Source organism: Oryctolagus cuniculus, chromosome 1 (assembly GCF_964237555.1).
Source record: "Oryctolagus cuniculus chromosome 1, mOryCun1.1, whole genome shotgun sequence".
NCBI classification, from domain to species: domain Eukaryota; kingdom Metazoa; phylum Chordata; class Mammalia; order Lagomorpha; family Leporidae; genus Oryctolagus; species Oryctolagus cuniculus.
In genome coordinates, this window is record NC_091432.1 from 197,490,866 (window position 1) to 197,507,142 (window position 16,277).

The following is a 16,277-nucleotide window of genomic DNA, read 5'->3' on the forward strand; positions in this document are numbered from 1 at the left end:
TGACCACCATTTTCTCAAACTTGGTGGAAAATTTGTAGGATAATTAGAAGCTCATTGAGGGGCCGGTGCTGTGGCTCACTTGGTTAATCCTCTACCTGCGGCACCAGCATCCGTATGGGCGCCGGATTCTAATCCCAGTTGCTCCTTTTCCAGTCCAGCTCTCTGCTGTGGCCTGGGAAGGCAGTGGAAGATGGCCCAGGTGCTTGAGCCCCTGCACCCGCATGGGAGGTGAGGAGGAAGTACCTGGCTCCTGGCTTCAGGTCAGTGCAGTGCGCCGGCCGTGGTGGCCATTTGGGGGTGAACCAATGGAAGGAAGACCTTTCTCTCTGTCTTTCTCATTGTCTAACTCTGCCTGTCAAAAAACAAAACAAAACAAAACAAAACAAAAAAACACCTCACTGAACCTCAAACAGGATAAATGGAAATAAAACCACATCTAACTCCTTCATAATCAAACTGCAGGAATCCAAAGGTAGAAATAAAATCTTGGAACTAGCCAGAAAAAAATGACACCTTGCATATAGGGGAACAGTGGTTTGAATTATGGTTGACTTTGTGTGTGTGTGTGTGTGTGTGTTTTTTTTTTTGGACAGGCAGAGTTAGTGAGAGACAGAGAGAAAGGTCTTCCTTCCATTGGTTCACCCCCCAAATGGCCACTATGGCCGGCATGCTGCACTGATCTGAAACCAGGAGCCAGGTGCTTCCTCCTGGTCTCCCTATAAGGGTGCAGGGCCCAAGCACTTGGGCCATCCTCCACTGCACTTCCGGGCCACAGCAGAGAGCTGGACTGGAAGAGGAGCAACTGGGACAGAATCCGGCATCGCAACCGGAACTAGAACCCAGAGTACCGGCGCCGCAGGCAGAGGATTAGCCTAATGAGCCGCAGTGCCAGCCTGTGGTTGACTTTTTATCATAAACAATGATGATAAACCAGAAGATAATGAAATGGCATATTTAAAGCACTGAAAATCACTATCAGTTCAGAATTTTCTATTTAGTGAGAATATCCCTCAGAAAAGAGAGTGAAATAAATATATTTTTGGAAGACTAAAGTGGAGAGAATCATGGTTACCCATTTACTACAAGAAGTACTAAAGGAAGTTCTTTAGTCTCAAGGAAAACTATACCTGATGGAAATTTGGTCTATGGGAAGTACCAAAAAGTAATTAGTAATGGAAAAGGTGCGGGTAAATATTAAAGATTCGTTTTTTTACTATTGTCTTAAAAGACATGCAACAGTTTCAAGCAAAAAAAAATCATTGTCAAGTGGAGCTTATAATGAATGTAGAAATAAAATATGTGACAACAAAAAGACAAAGGAAGAGATCGTGGTGACAAATGAAATTACCATGCTATAAGGTTATTACATTGTAAGAAAAAAAGAAACAAACAAAAACAAAACGAAAAGTTATTACATTGTGAAGCTGAAGTGGGATAACACTTAGTGGATATATATGGTAAACCTCAGATCAAATACACGCAGATACAATGCACACACTTTAAAAAGGCACAGCAAGAGGGGCTGGCGCTGTGGTATAGCGGGTAAAGCCGCCGCTTGCCTCTCTGTATCTCTGCCTTTCAAATAAAGTAAATGAATCTTTTTTTTTAAAAAAAAAAGACATTTATTTGAAAGGCAGAGAGAGAAGGAGACACAGAGAGAGAGAAGGAGACACAGAGAGAGAGAGAGAGAGAGAGAGAGAATCTTCCACCTGCTGGTTCACTCCCCAAATGACCACAACACCTGAAGCCAGTAGACAGGCACTCCTTCCAGGTTTCCCACATGGGTAGCAAGGGTCCAAGGACTTGAGCTATCTTCTACTGCTTTCCCAGGTACATTAGCAGGGAGCTGGATCAGAAGCAGAGCAGCCAAGACTCAAATCAGCATTGCAGTACAGGATGCCAGCATTGCAAGCAGTGATTTAACCTGCTGTGCCACAACACAGGCTGAGTATTCTTGTCTTTAAAATGGGCATCATAAAGACACCCTCTCAGACCATCATTGTCTTGCTATGAGGATTACATGAGTTGGTGCACACAAAGCACAGTTTCGTGTCTGGCCAGAATTTGTGCCCAGTAAATGATGGCTGGCAGCATTACATTCCCTTTTATAAACCCTACCACACCCTCAGCCAAACAACACCTGTGTGGCCCTTTGCCTCCAAGAAGTACCTGCTCTAGGGATGACCAGACTTCAGCAGCTGGCATCTCCATTGAAGAGTTCAATGCAGAAGCATGACTGTTCCTAGAAAGAGGGACTCATCCAAGCATGAAACCCACAAACCTTTCATCCTCCTTTCTGAGGCCCAGGGAATTCCACTGACCATTCCAGTTGTCTTGGTCCTTATTTTAAAACTCACTAACAGGTTTCCATTAAGCTAAATTGAAACTCAATACCTCACCAGCTTGCAGTCTCCATTTCTAAAAGAGGAGAAGCTCTAACTCCCAAAGGACCAGCAATTCACCAACATGTCTTCCTCCGGCTACACTGAATGCATTTCAAATCCATGAGCCTAGAGCAGTGCCTAAAGCACACAGAAGGCACGCAATAAATGTTTGTGATTAGGAAACATCTCAAAATCTTCACACAGTGATATTCAGGGTAACAGGCACTGTCATACATTGTCATGGGAGTGCCAACTGATGCAACTTTTTTGTGGGGTAATCTGACAATATACAAAGATTTAAAGTGCATACAGCCTTCAATGTAGCAACGCCTCCTTCTTGAAATTTTCCTATAGAAATACGCACATCTGCGTAAGATGTATGTGCAAAATTGCAGTGTTATTTGTAATATATTGTTTAAAGGATTTATTTATTTATTAAAAGGCAGAGTGACATAAAAGGGAGAGACAGAGTAGAGAGAGATTTTCTAACCTAGTTCATTCCCCAACTGCCCACAACTGTCAGGAGTGGGTCAGGCTTCTGCCTCATGCCGAGAACTATATCCAGGTCTCCCATAAGGGTAGTATGGACCTATATACTTGGGCCATCATCTGCTGCCTTCCCAGGTGCATTAGTATGAACCTGGTTTGGAAGCAGAGTGGCTGGGATTCTGACTGGCCAATATGGGATGTGAATGTCCCAAGTGATGACTTAACCTGCTGCGCCACAAGGCCTGCCCCTATAACATTTTTTAAATGGAGAAAACTAAACATTCATCAACAGAGTCTTAGTTAAAAAATAAAATAAAATATTTTAGTAATTCAGTGGGCTATTATGTATGTTTTAAAAAGAATGACTATGGTATAACATGGTGACTATAGTTAATGACAGTGTATTAAATTCTTGAACATTGCTAAGGGTAGATTATAAGTGTTCTCACCACAAAAAATGATAAATATGTGAGTAAAGCATATGTTAATTAGCACAATTTAGCATTCCACAATGCATACACATTTCAAAATATTGTGTTGTACATTATAAATATATACAATTTTTACTTGTCAAAAGTAAATTTACATGAGGCTGGTGTTGTGGCAAAGTGGGTTAAGCCTCTGCCTGCCAGCAATCCCTTATGGGCGCTGGTTTGAGACCTGGCTACTCCACTTCTGATCCAGCTCCCTGCTGGTGTGCCTGAGAAGGCAGCAGTCAAAAGCCCAAGCGCTTGGGCCCCAGCACCCATGTGGCCCAGCTCCAACCACTGCAGCCTTTTGGGGAATGAACCAGCAGATGAAAGATCTCTGTCTTTCCTTCTCTCTAACTCTGCTTTTCAAATAAAATAAATTTTAAAAAAGTAAGTTTACAAAACAGTATAGTATTGAAAAAATAACTAAAATAAAAAGAATGAAGTAAATCTTTCATGTATTGTTATAGAAAGTTCTCCAAGGCAAACTGTTAAGTAAAAAAGCAATTTACAGGAATAGATGACCCATTGCTTAGTTTAAGAATATGTATATATTTGCATATACCTATACAATTTCTGGAAGAATACATAGAATCTGTGGACAGTGGCTTTGTCTAAGCAGTAGACAAAGGAATTGTGGGGATACAGACTTATGCTCATTGTAATGGTTTTAATATGTTTACCATGGATGTGCATTACTTTTATAATTTAGAATGCTTATCAAGAATTTAAAAAGCAATAAAGTAAAATTAAAGATTTTCTTTTTCCATTAATGCAGTGTTAGCATAGAGCTCATAATGTGGAAAAAAAAGATACAAGACCAGCCCCATGCCTCCCTGGAAACCCAAGAGGGCAGAGCCAACTTTAGCAGACCCTTCCCAGATACTGCTGCAGGAGTCAAGGCAGTGTAGGGTTTAAAAACTGGAGCTCAGGGATGGCCACAAGTAAAGCTGCTGCCTGCGATGTTGGTATCCCATATGGGCACTGGTTCAAGTCCTGGCTGCTTCCCATCCAGCTCCCTGCTAATGCACCTAGGAAAGCAGCAGAGGTTTGCCCAAATCCTTGGGCCCCTGCACCCATGTGGGAGACCCAGAGGAAGCTCCTGGCTCCTGACTTTGGATTGGCCTAGCTCTAGCTCCCCATTGTAGCCATTTGAGGAGTGAACTAACGGATGGAAGAACTCTGTGTCTCTCCCTCTTTGTAACTCTGCCTTTCAAATTAAATTAAATTAAAAAAAAAAACAAAACTAGAGTTCTAGAGTAACCCTTGGTTAGACTATTAGTTCTGCTACAAACTATGTGTGAGCACTTGGCCAAGGTATCTAGTCTCAAACCCTTACTCTCTTATCCATAAAGTGGAATTACTTTGATAAAATAAGCAATGCACAAAGAGTACTAACTCAGATCTCAGCACACAGTAAGCCCTCAAGTACCAGCAGCAATATAGACTTTGTGGTAGTCACTATATTATTCCATCATGGTCTGCCATGCAATGCAAGTGAGTCCTATTCTGAGGTCATAGAAGGAATAATTGAAAAGTGTGTTGTCCAAGTCTCAAGAAGTCCCTATCAAAAAGAAGCCTGTAGATCTCAGGATGTCACAGCAGAGGGATAACAATAAAAATACTTTCCAGTTGTATAGTGTACTTCAGTTTACTAAACATTTCGAGTACATCATCCCATTTGACCCTTGTAACAATATTTTTGAGGCGTTTTGAACTTGGCCACTTTTTTTTCTAAATCTATTGAAATGTCATATCACTTTTCCTTTATTCTGTTAATGTGAAGAAATAATTTGATTTTTTGAAAAAGATTTACTTATTTATTTGAAAGGCAAAGTTACAGACAGAGAGAGGGAGAGAGAGAGAAAAAGGTCTTTCATCTGCTGGTTCACTCCCCAAATGGCTGCAATGGCCAGAGCTGGGCCTATCCTAAGCAAGGAGCCAGGAGCCAGGAGCTTCTTCCAGGTCTCCCACCTGGGTGCAGGGCATTTGGCCATCCTCCACTGCTTTCCCAGGAAGAGAGCTGGATTGGAAGAGGAGCAGCTGGAACATGAACCAGAGCCCTTATAGGATGCCAGCACAGCAGGCAGAGGCTTAACTTACTAAACCACAGAGCCAGCCTCAAAATTTGATTTTTTAACGCTGAGCTACCTTTGTGTTCTTGGGATAAACTCCACTTGGGGGTTATACAGTATTCATTTTATATATTTCTGGGACCGATCTTAAATTTTGTTTAATGATTTTTTGCATTTGTCTCCATGAGGGGTAACAGCCTGTAATTTTCTTCATGTGTAATAGCTTTTATTTTGATACCAGGTTTATGCTGACATCATAAAATGACTTGTTCTATAATCTCTGTTTTCTGAAGACTGTAAAATTGGTGTTATTTAGTCCTTACATATCTGATACAATCCATCAGTGAAATCATTTGCCCCTGGAGTCTCTTAGTGGGAAGGTTTTTAATTATAAATTAAATTTATTTAGAAGGCATAGGACATTTTCCATTTCTTCTGTGTCAGTTAAGATAAATTGTGGTTTTCAAGAAATTCATTCCTTCTAAGTTGATAAATAATTTGAAATAAGATTGTTGATAATATATCCCTATTATTCTTTTCAGTGTCTGTAGAATCTGTAATGATATCTCAGTTTTCATTCCTGCTATTGCCTATTGTTATTTTCTTATCTTGATAAGCCTGGATTTCATCAATTTCATTTATGCTTCAATAACTAACTTATGAAGCCAGCACTGTGGCACAGTGGGTTAAGCAGCAGCCTGCAATGCTGGCATCCCACATGGGCTTCAGTTCAAGTCCTGGCTACTCTACTTCTGATCTAGCTCCATGCTAATGTGCCTGGGAAAGCAGTGGAAGAGAGCTGAAGTGCCTGAGTCTCTACCACCCATGTGGGAGACCTGGATGAAGTTCCCAGCTCCTTCTTTGCCACAATGCTGCCGCTCCCCCACCAAGTTTTCTTCTTTTCTAACATAACATCTAAAGTTATGTATTTCCATTAAGCATACTGTTGCCAGCACCCTTATATTTTTGATACATATATTTTAATTACTATTCAATTTAAAATATTTTCTAATTTTTCCCTGTATATACTTTTTTTTTTTTTTTGACAGGCAGAGTGGACAGTGAGAGACAGAGAGAAAGGTTTTCCTTTGCCATTGGTTCACCCTCTAATGGCCGCCACTGCTGGTGCACTGTGGCCAGCGCACCGCGTTGATCCGATGGCAGGAGCCAGGTACTTATCCTGGTCTCCTATGGGGTGCAGGGCCCAAGTACTTGGGCCATCCTCCACTGTACTCCCTGGCCACAGCAGAGAGCTGGCCTGGAAGAGGGGCAACCAGGACAGAATCCGGTGCCCTGACCAGGACTAGAACCCGGTGTGCTGGCGCCGCAAGGCGGAGGATTAGCCTAGTGAGCCGCGACGCCGGCCCTGTATATGCTTTCTTAAAAATTTATTTATTTGAAAGGCAGAATTACATAGAGGTAGAGGCAGGGAGAGAGAAGTCTTCCATTCACTGGTTCACTCCCCAACTGGGAAAGCAGTGCAAGATGGCCCAAGTGCTTTGGCAACTACACCCGTGTGGGAGACCTGGTAGAAGCTCCTGTCTCCTGGTTTTGGATCGGCCCAGCTATGGCTGTTGCAGCCATTTGGGAGTGAACCAGTGGATGGAAGACCTTTCTATCTGTCTCTCCCTCTCTGTCTGTAACTCTACCTCTCAAGTAAATAAATATATATTTTTTTAATTTAAAAAAGAACCCAGAAAATGGATCTTTCCTACTCTGCTCTTTAGTATTCATTGTTTGCATAATAAGTTAATAGTCATTTGGAAATAGGCAGGTGAGAGAGAGTAACCTTGATTCTGCTGAGTAGATAAGAGAGAAGAGGCAGATTCAGGAAAAGATCTCATGAATACCATAGGAGCAGTTGGCCATGCTTCAGATGAAACTATAAGCCCTTGACCAAAGCAGCAAGAAGGAGTAGGCTATGAGAAAAGGCTCTGAATCCAGCAGTTACTAGAGATACAGCCTAAACACTCCCCAACCCCAGGCTAAATTGATGCTGTTGTTTTCCTTTTACCATTTCCTTGAAGATTGGTTTTCAAATCCCTAGCAGTGCTAATGGATACTTTCAAGTTTATCAGACTTCTCCATGGAACGTCACCAGTACAGGTTAGTGTGGGGCTGTACCACCCGTAATAGTCATCTTATATACTAGTTATTGTCAGTTGAGATTTCATGATCATATTTAATAGCTGTACCTATTGTTATATTGAGTTCAGAATTTATATGAAATAGGGTAGTCCTTTGCCTTAGCAATATAAAATCAAGGCAAGAATCTGAAATCACAGGTTGATCTGGGCTGATGGCCAATATATATAAAGGTCCACTGGGGCTAGTGAGATGGTGGTTCCATGCTTACTAGAAACTGTGGTAATGTAACTCAGTCTCAGAAAGGGAGCTGGGTGGGGGAGGTGGTGCATTTGGTTAACCTGCCACCTGGGATGCCTGCGTCCCATGTCTAAGTGTCTGGGGTCAAGTTCCACTCTGCTTTTTTTTTTTAAATTAATTTATTTATTTGAAGAGTTACACAGAGGAGAGGCAGATAGAGAAAGAGAGATCTTCCATCCACTGGTTCACTCCCCAGTTGGCTGCAATGGCCAATGCTGTGCTGATCCGAAGCCAGGAGCCAGGAGCTTCTTTCAGGTCTCCCATATGGATTCAGGGACCCAAGGACTTGGGCCGTCTTCTACTGCTTTCTCAGGCCATAGCAGTGAGCTGGATCGGAGTGGAGCAGCCGGGTCTCAAACCGGCGCCCATATGGGATACTGGTGCTTCAGGACAGGGCGTTAACTCACTGTGCCACAGCACCGGCCCCTCCACTCTACTTCTGATTCTGCTTCCTGCTAATGTGCACCCTGAGACGTTGCAGATGGTGGCTCAAGTACGTGGGTCCCTGCCACCCATATGGGAGATCTGGATTGAGTTCCAGGTTTCTGGCTTCAACCTGGCCCAGCCCCAGCTGTTGTAGGCATTTGGGAAATGAACCAGTGAATTGAAGATCTCTGTCTCTGTCTCTCTCTGTTGTTCTACCTTTCAAATACATAATAAATAAATACACTTTAAAACAGAAGAAGCCGGCGCCGTGGCTCAATAGGCTAATCCTCCACCTTGCGGCGCCGGCACACCGGGTTCTAGTCCCGGTTGGGGCGCCGGATTCTGTCCCGGTTGCCCCTCTTCCAGGCCAGCTCTCTGCTATGGCCAGGGAGTGCAGTGGAGGATGGCCCAGGTGCTTGGGCCCTGCACCCCATGGGAGACCAGGAAAAGCACCTGGATCCTGGCTCCTGCCATCGGATCAGCGCGGTGCGCCGGCTGCAGCGGCGGCCATTGGAGGGTGATCCAACGGCAAAGGAAGACCTTTCTCTCTCTGTCTCTCTCTCTCACTGTCCACTCTGCCTGTAAAAAAAAAAAAAAAAAAAAAAAAAAAAAAAAAACAGAAGAGTAGCTGGCTGAATTCAGCAAAGAGGAATTTAAACAGTAATCTAGGTTAGGTTGAGACTGGGTAGGCTAGAATAGACCTTCAAAGAGGGCTATGCTTGAGTGGACAAGAAACTTAATATAAGCACACTATATAACAATAGTCACCAGAAAATATACTGTGCTGTTGGGTTGCATTCGTAAAAGTATGGAGTTCAGTCCTAGGAGGTAATAACTCTACTGTGCCCTATTCTGTGTTGGTCAGCACCATCTGAAGTCCTGCTTTCCGTGTTAATATCATCATTCAAGAGGGAGTGACTGGAATAAAGAAAGGAGTCAAACTGTTATCATGTGAGAAAAGTTGGAAGAACTGAGGCTTTCAGCCAGTGAATAAACAGTCTCAGAGAAAGGATTTTACAGTTCTAACGCCTAAAGGACTGGGTTAGGAAAGGAAATGAGGTTAGACTTTGTGTTGCCTGTGGCTCCACAGGGAGGAACCAAGGCCAGTGGGTGGGAGTATGTATACCGCACTACTACTGTTCCCTATGGTAGCATTCTTTTTTTTTTTTCCTTTTAAGATGTATTTTTATTTATTTGAAAGGCAGAGTTACAGAGAGAGGTAGAGATAGAGTGAGAGGTCTTCCATCCATGGTTCACTTCCCAAATGGCCGCAATAGCCAGAGCTCAGTTGATCTGAAGCAAGGAGCCAGGAGCTTTTTTTGAGTTTCCCATGTGGGTGGCAGGTGCAGAAGCATTTGGGCCATCTTCTACTGCTCTCCCAGGCCATTAGCAGAGAGCTGGATCAGGAGAGGGGCAGCTGGGACTCTAACTGGCGCCCATATGGGATGCTGGCACTGCAGGCAGAGGCTTAGCCTACTACACCATAGTGCTGGCCCCTCCCCTGTATATTTTTAAATTATTGGGTCAGCGCTGTGGCTCACTAGGCTATTCCTCTGCCTGTGACGCCAGTACTCCGGGTTCTAGTCCCGGTTGCTCCTCTTCCAGTCCAGCTCTCTGCTGTGGCCCGGGAAGGCAGTGGAGGATGGCCCAAGACCTTGGGCCCTGCACCTGCACAGGGAGACCAGGAGAAAGCACCTGGCTCCTGGCTTCGGATCAGCAGAACTCTGGCTGTAGCGGCCATTTTGGGGGTGAACCAATGGAAGGAAGACCTTTCTCTCTCTCTCTCTCTCACTGTCTAAATCTGCCTGTCAAAATAAATAAATAAAAAAACAAACTATGAGTATTTATAACTATTGTTCTTAAATTTCTAAATATTTAGAGATTTTAAAGATATTGTGGCCGGCGCCATGGCTCAATAGGCTAATCCTCCGCCTGCGGTGCTGGTACGCCGGGTTCTAGTCCCGGTCGGGGCGCCGGATTCTGTCCTGGTTGCTCCTCTTCCAATCCAGCTCTCTGCTGTGGCCTGGGAGTGCAGTGGAGGGTGGCCCAGGTTCTTGGGCCCTGCACCTGCATGGGAGGCCAGGAGAAGCACCTGGCTCCTGGCTTCGGATTGGCGCAGTGCACTGACCACAGTGGCCATTGGAGGGTGAACCAACGGTAAAGGAAGACCTTTCTGTCTCTCTCACTGTCCACTCTGCCTGTCAAAAAAAAAAAAAGATATTGTTTAGTTATATTTTCTCAAAATATTCCTAGTATGTTGAAATTCTATTTTTTGTCATGCATGGATATTGAATTCGAATTATACTGAGATTTTGAAGTATATTGAATACTGAAATATATTGAGACTTATTTTATATCGCAGTATATGGTTGATTTTTGTAATCATTCTGTAGTTTCTGTAAGTTTTATTCTAGTGTTTTTGAGTGTAGTGTTCTGTAAATGTTAATTAGGCCAAATTAGTTAACAGCATTTTTGATCTTCTATAGCTCTCAACTACTGAGAGAGCTGTGTAAAAATCAATGTCATTGTAGATTTCTCTATTTCTCCCTTTAGTCCTGCCAGTTGATTAATATATCTTAAAGTTTTATTAATAGATTTGTACACTTTATGACATATTTCCCTCTTAAATTTTTATCATTATGAATGGCCCCTATTTATCTATGAAGCACTACTTGTCTTAAAGCTGACTTTTTCTAATAATGACAGCAACAAAGATTTTATACATTTGTTATTTACATTTTTTCCATTCTTTCATTTTCAACATTTCTATGTCTCTAAACTGTACCTCATATAGGCAACATCTGGTTGGGGCTTGCTTGTTTTAGGTTTACAAACTCCGCTTGTTAATTGGAGGTATTGGTATTGTTCTGTTTACCATATTGTTCTTTGTTTTCTATTTTTTTACCATCTGCTTTCATTCCTCTGTTCATCTTCTGCCTTTTTTCTGGGTAAGCCAATTATTTTTTTTCATATTTCATTTTATTTTCTCTATTGGTTCTTTTTTAAAGATTTATTTATTTATTTGAAAAAGTTACACACAGAGAGAAGGAGAGGCAGAGAGAGAGAGAGAGAGGTATCTTCCATCCGATGGTTCACTCCCCAGATGACCACAAAGGTCAGAGCTGTGCTGATCCGAAGCCAGGAGCCTCTTCCCGGCCTCCTACACAGGTGCAGGGGCCCAAGGACTTGGGCCATCTTCTACTGCTTTCCCAGGCCATAGCAGGAAACTGAATCAGAAGTGGAGCAGCCAGGACCCAAACTGGCACCCACATGGGATGCCAGCACTGCAGGCAACAGCTTTACCTGCTATGCCACAGCACTGGCCCAAGTGTGAGCTTTTTTAAAAAGACTTATTTAGGGGCCGGTGCTTATTCAAATTGCGTATTGGGTAAAGCCATCGCCTACAGTGCTGGCATCCCATGTAGGTGCCAGTTTGGGCCCCGGCCACTCTAATTCCAATCCAGCTCTCTTCTATGGCCTGAGAAAGCAGTAGAAGTTGGCCCAAGTCCTTGGGCCCCTGCACCCACATGGGAGACCGGGAAGAAGCACCTGGCTCCTGGCTTCGAACTGGCGCAGCTCCAGCCACTGTAACCATTTGGGGAGTGAACCAACGGAAGGAAGACCTTTCTCTCTGTCTCTCCCTCTCATTGTCTGTAACTCTACCTCTCAAATAAAATAAAATAAAATAAGGTTTATTTACTTTTTAAAGATTTATTTAATTATTTGAAAAGAAGTTACAGAGAGGCAGAGATAACACATATAGAGTTCTTCCATCTGCTAGTTCACTCACCAAATGACCACATCAGCCAGAGCCGGGCCAATCCAAAACCAGCAGCCAGGAGCTTCTTCTGGGTCTCCCATGTGGGTGCAGGGGACCAAGGACTTGGGCCATCTTCCACTGCTCTCCCAGGCCATAGCAGAGAGATGGATCCAAAGTGGAGCAGCTGGGACTTGAACTGGTACCTAAATGGGATGCTGGCACTATAGGTGGCAGCTTTATCTGTTACACTATAGCACCACCCCCTTATTTATTTATTTGAAAGTCAGAGTTACAGCAAGAAAGGGAGAAACAAAGATATCTTCCATCTGCTGGTTCACTCCCCAGATGAACACAATAGCTAGGACTGGACCAGGCCAAAGGCAGGAGGCTATAGGGTGGGGCTTCTTCTGGGTCTCCCACATGGGTGGCAGAGGTCCAAGCACTTGAGGCATCTTCTGCTGGTTTTCCCAGGCCATGATCAGGGAACTGGATCAGAAGTGGAGCAACAATCAGTGGCTTTACCTGCTACAGGGTCGACTTGCTGGACCCTGTATACTTTGTTTTTTAAATGATTTATTTATTTATTTAGAGAGAGAGATACAGAGAGAAAGATCTATCTGCTGGTTCACTCCCCAGATGACTGTAACAATCAGCGTTGGGCCAGGCTGAAGCCAGGAGCTTCATCCAGGTCTCCCGTGTGGGTTCAGGGACCCAAACATCTGGGCCATCTTCCACTGCTTTTCTCAGGCCATTAGCAGGAAGTTGGATCAAAAGTGGAGCACCTGGGACTTGAACTGGTGTCCATATGGTATGCTGGCATCATAGGCAAAGGCTTTACCTGCATATTCATTTTTTAAAAAACATTGTATCTTCAGGATAGGGAACTACTTAAGAATATTTAATCTCCTTAGTTGCCCCTAAACTATGCTCCAGGGACAAATAGATTGCTTTCACAGTTTAGTGGGTCATAAACCAAAATTATTCTTAGATAAATGCCCAGCAAGTAGTAATAATAATCATCTCTTCCATTGACCAGAATTTTTGTTTTCAAAAACACTTTTCCATTGATCATATCACTTGGTCTGAACAATTCTCAGTATCTTTCTCGCTATAATAGAAAGAAATTTTTTTTTTTGCTTTGCAGGGAGAATATGAGTATTAGGTATAATGACTGTACTATACCTAGGAGAGTGCTCGGTTACTAGTAGGTGCTCACTAGATAGCCACAAGGGATGCTGCTGGTGATCAACTGGTCTCTGCCTATCCCCTATCCCCTCTGTAAATTGTGCCAGACTAATAGACTTTAAGCATCTGTTCTTTGGGAATCACTGCTGTACAGGAGAACGCCTGTTGTTAGCTATCTCACTCTCTTTCTGCTCCTCTCCACAGCTTTCCAGGCTTCTTTGGAATCTACTCTCTGTCCTTCGACTTCCTCAAGTATCCAGGACAGATTGAGTAGGGCTGCACTGAGAGCTCCTTATGGAAAAGGAAAGTTTTGAGGGCTGAGCTAAGCTAGAGGGGATGATCACCCCTTCAAAAAATTATCCAAGGGGCTGGCATTGTGGTGTGTATCAGCACTGGTTCAAGTCTTGGCTGTCTGCTTCCAATCCAGCTCTCTGCAGATACACCTGGGGAAAGAAGTAGAAGATGGCCCAAGTGGGTGGGCCCCTGCCACCCATGTGGGAGATCTGGGTTTTGGGCTTCTGGCTTCAGCCTGGCCCAGCCATGGCCATTTTGGCCATTTGGAGAGTAAAACAGAAAATGGAAGATCTATTTCTCTGTCTCTCCCTCCCTCTCAGTGTCACTCTGCCTTTCAAGTAAATAATCTAAAAGTATACTGACTCAGGGAGGTGTTTCAGAACTGTGCTAGAAGAGCAAGGTGGCGAGAGGCACTTGAAAGACATAGGGAATACTGTAGAAGTGGTAGGTTTTGTGATGTCTCAACTTCAGACAAAGGTTTGAACTTTATCATAGAGTAGAAAATGAAGCTACAGGGTGGAGATAACAGCACACAAAGGAAATGGATCAAGGACAGTGAGAAGGAGCCATTGGAGATATCAATGGCATGGAAATCAAAGTGGAGAAGTTTCAAGAGAGAGGGAGCACTTAGCATTGCCAACTCCTGTAAAAGAATTGAGAAGGCAGCTGGGTTGTTACTGGTGACCTTTGTAAGGATATGTGAACTCCATCCAAGTGCTGGGCTCTGTGCTAGTGGACCAAAGATAAATAAGACAACTCTTGACCTTGGGATGCTCACACCAAAATCTGTGACAATGAGAACAGGACAATGCTGTAATGTGAAGGAGTTCAGGCTGGGACATCTGTTATCCCATTGATCACCGGAGTTAAGTATCTGTCATGGCAGACCAAGTAGGTATCCTCTTCCTGCCTCACTCCTTCATAGACACTCTCACTTGGCTAAATAGCATGACCTATCCAAGAAAAGAGAATCTTCTTTGGTCAACAGCATCAGAATTGCTAGTCTCCCTTGCTGGAATTGCTAAGCCACCTGCCATGTGCTTTGCAGTGTTGTGCTCCTTTGATAGTACTGTCCCTTCTATAGACCAAACTCCAGAGACAACAGAGTATCTATTTGCAGATACATTTGATCCTTTAGGCCACAATAGCCAGTGCCTATGCTGGTGGTGGAAGGTGAAAGGGAGCCTTGCTCAAAGTGAAGAAAGGAAGAATAGAGGGAGGTAGGAGAAGGGTGGTAATTTGTCAGAAGGAGTTAGATTAAAGGACAAGCAGAGGCTAGTTTGGTAGGGATTTGTTAGGCAGAGGTAGCTGGGACAGGGAGGGGAAAGGGCAGGAAGGCATTCCCAGAGGGAGGAATAGGAAGAGCAAATGTGGAGAGAAAAGCACAGGCTGGGCTCAGGAACTATGAGTAGCCCTCTGGGTTGCACCTCAAAGTCCCAACACCTGAGGGTGGGAGAGCAGGCAGGAATGGAGGCTTGCAAACATATAATGGAGTCCTAAGGGCCAGGGAAGGGAGTCTGGGCTTTCTTCTTTGGTTTAATGGCTTCTGAGAGGAACCATCTAAAGCTTTTCAAGAATTCGGGCTTGTCTGTCTCAGGCTTCTCCTTTTGGAAGACCAAGGGCCCAAAGTGGCAGCCTGACATTCAATCTCCTTTGCCATGCTTGGTAAGTCAGGGCTGTAGCTGATTTCATTGGCCTGTTTTGCATTTATTATAGTGTGGCTTTTATAGTGTGTTAATTGAAATATTTCCAACTGCCAAAAACAATTACACTCAAATTGCCTTGTCAGTTCTTTTATTGCCAGATAAATGTTTTACAGACATATTTATAGGGGGCAGGGGTAACTGGATCTCATTTTCTATTTAAGGCTGGTGGTTTGGGTTGTGATTGGCCCTCCAGTGCTCTGTTGTGGGCCGGAAAGCTGTTGGACTTTGTGATGCTTCCAACCCGTTACCTTAGGGATCAGAGGCTCTTCAAAGGAAAGTGCTTTCTGGCTCATGTGGCTTAGCCTCAGAGAAGGGTTCCCATCAGTGGAAACCTTGGCAACCTGGCAGAAATCTGAATCCTGCTGCCTGCCCTATCGGCAACAATCCCAGCCCAAGCTGAGACTGAATTTTCCCTTCCCCCGGAGCCCCCTTCCTCCGTTAGGCCATTCTAGCCTCTCCTGAAGACCCTATCATGTAAGAGCCCATCTAGTCTAACTCCCTCACTTTGCATTTGGGAAACTGAAGCCCACCCCAAGATGCCACAGGTGGTCAGTGAGAGAGCAGCAAGCAGATGTGCCACGTCTCCACTAACAAGTTCCCTCTGGCTCCTTGGCTGTCCTGACCACTCCTTCAGTGCTCTAGGCCTGCTTCCTCCAAGAGCCCCTCCCTCACATCGGATCAGCCCCTGCTGCTCTCCCTGCGTGCCATCATCTGCAACACCTGTTTGTCCTGTATATACACTGTGGGATTTTTTTTACTTGGTGGGACCCTACTGTCTCAGTCACCATTTTTCTCTGGCTTAGGTACATTCTGTTTTCTTCTGAAAACATTCTCTTCACCTAAACAAAGCATACTGGCCCTTTGACACCCAGCTATTTCTGGAAGCCTTTCTTGTGTGCCCCAGGCTGGATAGGTGGGCCACCCCCACCCCCGTTTACTCCTGTGGCACCCTGTGCACACATATCTTGTTGGCACAGCCAGCTTTTCAAGGAACCTATGCAGAGTGAGTGGGTGATGAGTACTGATCACACTCATCTCTCCTCTGCAGACCTGAGCAAACTAGAGGAGGACTGCACATTTCTTTGTCTTTGTCCCCCTGCTTA

General features: G+C 44.1%; 1 protein-coding gene across 2 annotated transcripts in view; it reads left to right on the forward strand.

Moving 5' to 3' along the window:
- DNAI1 (dynein axonemal intermediate chain 1) overlaps positions 1-16,277 on the forward strand; it is a 69,948-nt gene that overhangs the window by 12,141 nt on the left and 41,530 nt on the right. The gene's annotated exons all lie outside the window — the stretch shown is intronic.